We start from the raw sequence: 10,730 nt of genomic DNA, 5'->3' as shown, positions 1-10,730 counted from the left end.
ACCTACAGAGGCATGATTGGATCACTTTTGTATCTAACTGCTAGTAGACCAAATATTATGTTTGCCACATGTCTTTGTGCAAGATATCAATCAAATCCTAAAGAATCRCATYWYTCTGCAGTCAAGAGGATCTTTAGATACCTTAAGGGAACTCCATCATTGGGTCTCTGGTATCCAAAGAACTCTGGCTTTGATCTAATAGCCTACATAGTTACAGATCATGCAGGTTGCAAACTTGATAGAAAGAGCACGTCTGGAAGCTGTCAACAGCACAAGATCGCCAGAAAAGTTATGCTGATAATCGTCGAAAGCCGATTGAATTTGATATAGGTGATTTTGTGATGTTAAAAGTTTTGCCATGGAAGGGTGTCATCATATTTGGAAAGAAAGGAAAGCTCAGTCCAAGGTGGGGCCGTTCAGAATATGTAAGAGAATTGGGCCAGTAGCATATCAGTTAGAACTGCCAGAAGAGCTGAGTCTGATTCACAACACTTTCCATGTGTCGAATCTGCGAAAATATTTAGCTGATCCGAATCTCGCTGTACCATTACCAGAGGTCAAGCTGGACAGTAAACTAAACTTTGTAGAAATACCAGAAGCCGTAATTGACCAAAAGATCAGGGTGTTGAGAAACAAAGAAATCAGTCTGGTTAAAGTATAGTGGAAGTTTCACAAAGGACCAGAGGCAACTTGGGAACTGGAATAAAAAATGAAAGCATATTATCCATGGCTCTTTAATTAAAGGAATTCCAGGACGGAATTCTTTTGAAGAAGTGGATTATGTGATAACCAGGTTCTGCTAATTACCCTAGGTATTTGTTATGTGAATTAACTGTTTATGTGGATACATGCTTACGTAAATTTAATATGTGAGTATGTGTATTTTTTATGCATAGGGATATATGCATAATATGTAGATATATATATATATATATGTTGATCCCAGATCTCTCAATAACACTAATAATCTAGTTATGAATAACCAAATTATAGTGATTTAACGAAGAAATTTATGAAGACTCAAGAATAAAATAAAATATTTAAGAACAACTTTGAGCTTCAAAGGTTTTACTTTATAAATTCAGAAACGTAAAACAATGAGTAAAAGCCTTATATTTACAATAGACCTAATCATCTATTTATACTAATCGGCTACTAAGAAGATAATTCTCTAATGCTACTTTCTAGCAAATCTTCTATTTAACAAATAAGGTTTATCTTTTAAATGGATAAGCGTTAATATAAAGATAAACACGAATTCTAGCTGTTGACTTGTCATCTCCAGCTGTCATTCATGATATGATGATCTTATCCTTATCTTCAAAGTTCATCGCATGCTAGGATGAATTGCTGGAAAATCTTCTAAGTGTTGATTGATCAGAGGGTCGATGAGAATGCTCTTTCCATCACATCCTTGGACTGTCCATCGGTCCTCTGGTTGAATTCCAGACTTAGTCATTTCTGCCTTGATGTTTTCATCGGTCTTCTGGTTCTTCATCACTTATTGTTTTTCATTACTTTTTTACATTATGATTTGTGGAGTTTAACAATCTCCCCATAAGTAATGAAAAGACAAACATATGCTAATCTAGAAACATTAGTGATGAACATAGACTAATCTAATAGAAAGACATCAATTTCCAAATTTTCATTGGATGATGAAATTCTTACAAAACTGGAATCAAAATACATCAAGGCAAAATAAGCAAAAAGTTTTAACTCATCACGAGCTACCTGAGTATATCTCTCTAAAGCGCAAGAGCAGTCTTCTATATGAAATGACTGTTGATATCTCGTGAATGAGATGACTTCCCTCTTCCCTCGGCACATGATTTCTGCCCAGTCTTTCTCTAATATTTTTCTAAAACCACTCAAGTGTATCTGTTGAATACTTGAAGGCTTTAGTCATTCTGAAGAACTTTTTAACCCCGAACTCAATCTTGTAAACAAGTCCGAATTCAGGTTGAGTAAGAACTGAAGCAGAACGTATCTCCTGCAGGCCCTGGAAGTCTTCATTTGGAGGAGCGCAGGATAATCTCTCAATGCCTAGCCTAAAAGCAATTTCAAAATCGCTTTTGGCTCTGTGCTTCACCAGGGACTCCATTGTCTTTACAATTGCTCGGTTTGCCATTCCAAATCGTATCCCATGATCCTGCCTTTGAGCTGTGTAGGCATATAATTCAATCAAGTCATATGGATTGAGGTTGATGAGGTCGTTTTCGTTGAACACGCTAACTAACCCACGGGCTCTCTCCACGGTGAACTCGATGTATCTTATAACTCTGTTGGCAAATGACTTTATTTTTAAGTCTATGACTCTCTTTATTCCATCATTTGAAAAGACAACTTGAGGTGCTTGAGTAGTCTGTCTGATGAAATGATGATGTAGAAGATTCATAGACTCAGGTGATAGGATCGGAGGATTGGTTGACAAACTTTCATCGCGATCTTGATACATGTATTGATGGATGTTTTCCATCATGACTGGTTCCCTGGGCGGCAGTTGAGGACGTCTCCTCATCGACTCCACTCTGTATTATTTCATCCACCAGGCCTTGTGGAGGTTGCCTTGAGGAAGAAGAAATATCCGCATGCATCTCAGATGGTTGGGTTGAGGGTTGTGTATCGGTTGGGAGGATGGTTTCTGGTGGTTGTTGGGATGATGAAGGTTGGGTTATTGTGGGTTCTGGTTGTGTGGATTAGGTGAAGGGTTGAGTTGTGCGAGGTGTTGGTGAAGGGGTTAAGGGTAGGTTTGATGTGGGTGTAGAAGGAAGAGGTTGGTTTTGTTGTGTTGGTGGGGTGGTTGGTTCTTCATCGGTTGAGGAACTCAACATGATGGGTTCTAGGTTTGCTGCAAAGGGAACATGTACATTTTGTACATCTTCAGAGGGCAAAGCCTCTGGTTCCCTTGCTTGGGTTCCTTCGATTGAGGGTGGCGGTTGAGTTTGTGGTGATGATTGTGGTGGTGCAGTGGATTCTTTATTCTGTGCAGCCGCGGCCTCGGCCTCTGTCTCCCCCTCATGAGGTCCAAGACCTTGATCATCGGGGTCTTGGTCTTCATGCCTTGGCCTTTATGTTGGCGGCTACTGGAGTAAGAGGCTCTGGTCCTCTTCTTCTTCTTTTCCTTCCTGAAGGAAGTGAGGTAGTCCTTTCGGGAGGCCTGCCATTGACTCGCCTCCATTGTTTGTAAGAGGGTAGTTGTGCGTCGTTATTCATCGGCCAGGTTCTAGGAGAGAACCATTGTTGGACGAGTGGCCCGATGAACAAATTTTGCACTGATCTCGTTAAAAGAGGAGACCAGTGCCCTTGACAAAGCTTGCAAGTCCGCTCGTGTGGCAAACTCGATCGTGGAGGATGCAGTTGGTGGTGGCATGTTGGAGGTGGATGTGTATGGGGGAATTGGAAGGTTGGTTATTAGGTCTCTCACCTCTGTAGGGAAAGTGGAGAAGGCTTCATCGAAGGACGGGCCTGCAGAGGGAGGTGGTGGTTGAGAAGGGGGTTGTTGTATTTGGGCAATTATAGCAGCGGGTAGTTGGGTGAGGGTGTCTTGGATGGAGGCCATTTGTTGGGTGAGATTGGCGAGTGTGGCATCGGTAGTGGTGGTGGATGGTTGAGGAGTTTGATGAGGGGCTTGGGGGTGGTTGGTTGATAGGGAGTGAAGGTTGCGGAGGATGGTTTGAAGTTGGGTGAGTATATAGGTAAGATTCTCATCGGCCTCAGTTGCCTGGGCCGTGAGAGTGGCGATGGAATGTATAATGACTTGGTTTCGTTGTGTGGCTAGGGAGGAAGAGGTGTTATGGTGTTGGGTTACGGTTTGTTGGAGGATTTGTAGACGGGATGTGTTGCTTTGGGTTTGAGTTTCTATTTGGTTGAGATGGCGTTGGAGGATTGCAAGGGATTGGTGGAGATTTGAGGTATCGAGTGAGGGTTGGTTGTCCACAATCCCTTGTATGAGGAGTTTAAGGTCATCCAAGGACCACGTCACTGTATCAACATAGGCTTGTTTGTGACCAGATCGGCTAGTGGGGTAACCCCTACAGCAACAGATGCTGTAGGTTGTGCCTCTGCTCCTGAGGCGCCTTCTTGGCCTTGTGAGAATGTTGGCCTTGAAGGACTTCTATCACGTCCTTGATAGCCCTCGAGAGAAGAGCTATCTTGTGATGTTGCAACATCCTCTTCCTCGTCCTCAGAGTACGTGAAGGTGATGTGTGTCCCCTTTGGTAGATCAAATACCGAGGGGGGTCGTGCACGAATGGAAGATCGCTCTGTGCGATCTGTGGGTTCAACTTCAAAAGCAACATATGCTTCTGTGTGTGTGATGGGTTGTGGCGAGTCCTGAGGTGAAGGGGCTCTTGTTTCTACATCACCTCTCTGTTGAGAGAGGGGTGGTGGGAAATTTGGTTCCTCGGTTTGTTTATTTCCAGAGGCCTGAAGGATGGCCTCTAGATGGCTGGCTGGGGTTGGGGTGGGACTAGGTCATCCTTTTTCAATACCCCTTTGGCTTTGATCGCCAGGGGTAGTGGATGTGGTTGCCCTTTTGGTAGTAGGATGAGGAATATTTTGATGAAGGCCGGGGGAGGCACGAGCATCATCTTCATCATCTTCATCATCTAATGAAGATGACGCTGGTGCTCCCTCGCTTGGAGCGGGGGACGGCTCTAAGTGCTCCGGGGTAGCTGCCCTCGGTTCTTGGGACAGCATGGAGCGTTCATAGGTCTGGCGTATCTCACTTATCGATGGTATGATAGTGAGCATAGCCCGTGGAAGGGTACGGTTGATGGCATAGCCCTCCTTTGAGAGGGTTGGTCGGTGACCATGCATCCTGTATACTGGCGTGAATGGCTCTGTGGCTGGTATGCGATTTTTCCTCATTCCGTCCCTTACGAAAAGAGCGATGAAGCGTGGAAAGAGAACCGCAGGGAGAGGCTTGTCGGTGGCCTGGAGCTTCGACTTCTTGACTACCGTCGAAAGTATTTCATTATAGATGAGGAAGGCGTAGTCGAGATTCAAGTTAAAGAACATCTCGTACATTATTGTCAGGATGTTTGTGTTGCCTTGGTCCAAGGAGCCCAGTTTGCATGTAAGGGCTCTGTTCAGAAGGGAGAAGAACATATTCAATATCGGTGGAAGGCATTGTCGTTTAAAAATGGAGACGATGCGTAGGTCACGGTTGTAGCCTAGCATCTTCAGAAATCAAAGAATGTCGGCTGTGGTTGGTGGTTCGTCAAATTGCGCAATGCCAAGTTCTTTGCGTGTTGGAATGCACAGTAGCCGGGAAACCTTAGCCCTTGAAATTTTAATAGAGCAGATCATATCATTAGGGGCGTCTATGTCCTCCATAATACCATGGCTTTCTTCATCAAATTCACAGGTTTGCCAATACTGTTGAACGTATTTGATGGGTACGGCGGTATCGGCAAGGGTGAGAGCAGGAAGAAGAATGATGTGTCTGAAGAACTCAACAATAATGGCAAAACGGTCGTCATACAGTACAATGTTGAGTTCGAGAGCGTGATTATTTGGCCGCATTGGTAGGAAGATGATGACACGGCAGTCAACGCCTGTAGACTGTATTCTACTGTCATTGTTGTTTGATTCATGAGATGCGGAGGATGCCATTGTTGAAGGTTTGGAAAGGGTGCAGGTTTGTATTTCGTTAGAGTTTAGTTGCAGGTTTATGGATGCGTAAAAGGAAGATGGAGGAAGATGAAGGGTATTTATAGGCGGAAATATGGGAAAAGATTTGGGTAGTGGAAGAGGAAGTGGGGAAACGGAAACGTTTCTTGATTATTAAAATATAATAATCATGAAAAGTTTTGGCAGTTTTGTTTGTGACGATTTGATTTAGAGAACGTGAGCCGTCTTGATAGTACGTACATTTGATATTGTAGGACACGTGTCAAAACGAGGTAAGGGAGGTAGAAGATTGAAAAGGGTATGTGGGGAACAGGCTGTTGAAGATGTCAGGCGCGTGGTTATGATGACGGTAGAAATTATTTGAATAAGATAATATTCAAAATAATATCTTGATGAATATGCAACCCCAAAAATAATTTAAATTTAAAAATCTCATCTAATTGTAAGATTAATACTTATTACGAAGTTTTGATCTTCTAAAAACTTATGATGTATAGTTTTTAGTCACAAAAGCTGTAATTTTGTATAATCTTTAAAAAATAAGTTTCAATTAAGATGAGTTTTTGTATTTAGAATTGTCATGGAACCATAGGAGTTCTGGTTGTTTATGACACATTTGGGGAGGAAACCAGAGGAGTGCTGGTTTAACATCTATGGATGTAGTGTTGGATTGTATGTTATTGAAGCCTCGGATTTCAAATCGGAGGTTCTAGATAAACATTGGAAATCAATTATGTAGAACCAAAGGAGGTCTGGTTAAATACATATATACAGCATCTATTGTGGCCAGAGGTTCTGGATAGCAGAAGCAGAGGCTCTGGATGAAAAATGCATAATAACAAAATTGAAGGTGATAGAGGTTTGCTCCCCCTCAAGTGATGCATGAAGAATGATGTTTAAGGGTGTCAAAAACTCCCCCTCAAATAAATAATAATTAAAAATGGAGAACTGAAGGACCAGAGGCTCTGATGTATATAACTAGAGGCTCTGATTGTGAAATGTGTTATGGAGGAGAAAAGATGCATGTGTAATGTATTAAAAGAAATTCTTTGAGACCAATGGGGCGTTTGTTACAAAGAATCTAAAGCCAGAGGCTCTGGTCTTTAGAACCAGAGGCTCTGGTCTTTAGAACCAGAGGCTCTGGTTTGAAAAAAAATATTGCAATTAGTGGGGGAAACCAGAGGCTCTGGTCTTTGGAACCAGAGGCTCTGGGTGGTTAGGGTGAAAGAAATAATGAGGTGTGGATGCATGAGTCCAAGATTTGAGACTTTGATATCTCAAAATGTTGGAGTCCAGAGTCGCTGGTCTATAGAACTAGAGGCTCTGGTTGGGAGAAAAAGACTTGGTTAAGAAATACCAAGTATTTGCTTTGAACCAGAGGGGCTCTGGTTACAAAGATGAAATATTTGCCAATTATTTAAGTTATTCTAAACGGCCAGAAGCTCTGGTCTTTATGACCAGAGGCTCTGGTTTATAATACTTAGAATTTATGGCTAGGATATTGTGTCACTTATAGGCATAACCATGAGATATTGAAGATCGCTGGTTTAAAGGTAATTATTGCCTCTAAGTGGTGAGATTCAGCATACCCATCTTGGTGACGAGGAATAAAAATCGTTTCTCATCAAGAGCTTTTGTAAAAATGTCAGCAAGTTGAATCTCAGTGAGAACAAAATACATTTCTATGTTACCTTTTTCAACATTATCTTTAGAAAATGGTACCTTACATCGATGTGCTTTGTCTTGGAATGCTGTACTGGATTTGCAGAGATTGCTATGACACTCTTGGAGTCACAGAGGATTGGGACTTTTTCATAATGGAAACCATAGTCCTTAAGCTGAGTTTTCATCCAGAGAACTTGTGAACAACAACTAGCAGCAGCAACATATTCTGCTTCTGCTGTAGATGTTGAGACACAATTTTGTTTCTAGAGGTCCAACTTACCAGCTTGTCCCCCAAGAGTTGACAGCTTCCAGATGTACTCTTTCTGTCAAGTTTACATCATGCATGATCTGCATCTGTATAGGCTATTAGATCAAAGCCAGAGTCCTTCGAATACCAGAGACCCAATGAAGGAGTTCCCTTGAGGTATCTAAAGATCCTCTTGACTGCAGAAAGATGCGATTCTTTGGGATATGCTTGATATCTTGCACAAAGACATGTGGCAAACATAATATTGGGTCTACTAGCTGTTAAGTATTGGAGTGATCCAATCATGCCTCTATAGGTTGTGACATCTACAGATTTGCCTGATGGATCAACAAATAACTTAACTCCTGTAGCCATGGGAGTTCTCATCGATGATGAATTTGAGAGGGAGTATTTTTTCAAAAGGTCAGTCACATATTTGGACTGATTGATAAAAATTCCTTCTAGAACTTGTTTTATTTGAAGACCAAGGAAGAAACTGAGTTCTCCCATCATACTAACCTCAAATTTGCTTTTCATCAACTCTGATAATTTTTTGCAATGTTTTGCATTTGTAGAACCAAATATAATGTCGTCCACATATATTTGAACAAGTAAAATGTTACCTTTATGCTTTTTGAGAAAGAGAGTTGTATCGATTGTACCTTTTGCGAAGCCATTTTCGATGAGAATGGTAGATAGAGTTTCATACCCAGGCCCTGGGTGCTTGCTTGAGCCCATAAAGAGCTTTATCCAGAAAATAGACATAGTCCGGATGCTKTGGATCTTCGAACCCAGGAGGTTGCTGCACGTAGACTTCTTCTTGTAGTTTACCATTGAGGAAGGCAGACTTAACATCCATTTGATAGACTTTAAAACCTTTATGTGCTGCATAGGCTAGAAACATTATGATGGCTTCAAGTATTGCGATGGGAGCAAATGTCTCATCGTAATCAATGCCTTCTTCCTGGCGATAGCCTTTTGCAACAAGCCTGGCTTTGTTCCTTATTACAATGCCATCTTCGTCCTTCTTGTTTCTGAAGACCCATTTGGTTCCTATTGCCGTTTTTCCTTTGGGAAGAGGCATGAGTGACCATACTTTGTTTCGTTCAAACTGAAGTAATTCTTCTTGCATTGTGTTTATCCAATTTGGGTCTTGTAGGGCTTCAGAAATTTTCTTTGGTTCAATCATGCTCAAAAAGTTTACGAAGAGGCATTCATTTGAAGTAGCGGATCTCGTCTTGACACCAGAGTTTGGATCACCATTGATTTAGTGATGTGGGTGATTTTTCGTCCACTTGGTGCTTGATTGAGGTTCTGAAGCAACATGATGCAGTTCTTCATCGCCTGATGGAACTGCTTGCTCCCCCTCAACGAGATCATTTCCAGTGTTAAACTCTGGTTCTTGATCATGATCTGAAGACACAAGAGTAGTAGATGATGAAGTAACATGAGCTTTTGTGAGAGATGTACCTTCAGTATTAGAGTCTGCATGTTCATCATGGACTCTGGAGATGGATTTTGCATTAGTCTCATGTCCAGAAATTACTTCTTCATCGAAGATGTCTTCAAATAATTGAGCTAACTCTGATTCATTGGGTTTGCTAATTGATGAATCAGATGATCTTCTTTGAGGTCCGAGTTCTGAACTGTTGTGTTTAGAAGTCATTGGTTTAGAGTCATCGAAGGACACATTGATGCTTTCAATAACGATTCTGGTCCTCTTGATGTAGACTCTGTAAGCTTTGGCGGTTTGAGAATAGCCCAGGAAGATTCCTTCATCAGCTTTCTTGTCGAACTTGCCAAGATATTCTCTATCGTTGAGTACAAAGCATTTGCACCCGAAGAGATGAAAATATTTGACATTTGGTCTTTTGTGGTTGATAAGCTCATATGGGGTTTTCTGTTGTCTCTTGTTGATGATTGATTGATTTTGGGTGAAGCATGCTGTGGAAATAGCTTCAGCCCAGAAAGTRATTGGTAACTCCGATGAAGCGAGCATGGTCCTTGCTTCTTCCACAAGGGTTCGATTTCGTCGTTCTACTACTTTATTTTGTTGTGGAGTTCTTGCTGATGAAAAGTTTTGAGTAATGCCTTCACTGAAGATATAGTCATCAATTATGGCATTTTTGAATTCAGTTCCATTATCGCTACGAACCTTTACCAACTTTTGTTGTAGAAGGACTTGTAGCCTTTTCATCACTCCAATGAGTAGGTCTGGAACATCGGATTTCTTCTTTACGAATTCAACCCAAGTGTATCTGGAGTATTCATCGACCAATACTAGTATATTTTTTTTTCAGATAGGCTTTGAGTGGATATCGGTCCACAGAGGTCTATGTGGAGCATATCCAATGGCTTGGTGCAGGAGGTCTCTGACTTAGTTTTATGTGAGGCCCTTTTTAGTTTTCCCAACTCACATGCTGAGCACAGATGATCTTTTTCGAATTTGAGAGCAGGAATTCCCTTGACCAAATTATGTGTGGCTACTTTTCTTAGCGCATCAAAGTTGAGGTGTGAGAATTTTTGATGCCATAGCCAATTTTCATCACTCTTATGAGACACAAGACAGAGAGTGTCCTGTCCCATAGAGGAGTCAAAGTCTAGAAGATAAAGGTTCCCTTCTCTCTTTGCTTTGATGATTGTATTACCGGGCTTTGATTCTATGATGCAGAGACCTTTGCGAAATTTGACTTCAAGGCCCTTGTCGCAGAACTGACTTATGCTTAATAGATTGTGCTTTAATCATTCGACATAWGCCACTTTGCTGATTGAGATATTGCCTTTGATGAGAGTGCCGTATCCCTTGATTATACCCTTGCTGTTGTCTCCAAAAGTCACAGAACCTCCAGATTTTTCGATGAAGGAGGATAGTTGACTTTGTCACCAGTCATGTGCCTGGAGCAACCTGAATCCATGTACCATGGTTGCACATGCTGGTCCTGCAAGACAAATTAAGGGGTTTTATGTACCCATTTTATAATGGGTCCTCGTTTGTTAGTAGGGGATGTTGTACTCTTTTTGTCGCCCTTAGCCTTTGCAGATTTGGGTTTATTTGGATTTCCTTGTCCTTGGTCTTGGGTTTTTTCACGTTTTCATTTGGTCCTACTTTATATCGATAAACATTTTGTGTGAAGGGACAGTGTTGATCCTCTCTCTAAGTGATTTGATGATAATCCCTTTT

The sequence above is a fragment of the Cynara cardunculus genome (genome assembly GCF_001531365.2).
Source record: "Cynara cardunculus var. scolymus isolate 2C chromosome LG 17, CcrdV1, whole genome shotgun sequence".
Taxonomy (NCBI): domain Eukaryota; kingdom Viridiplantae; phylum Streptophyta; class Magnoliopsida; order Asterales; family Asteraceae; genus Cynara; species Cynara cardunculus.
This window is presented reverse-complemented; position numbering follows the sequence as displayed.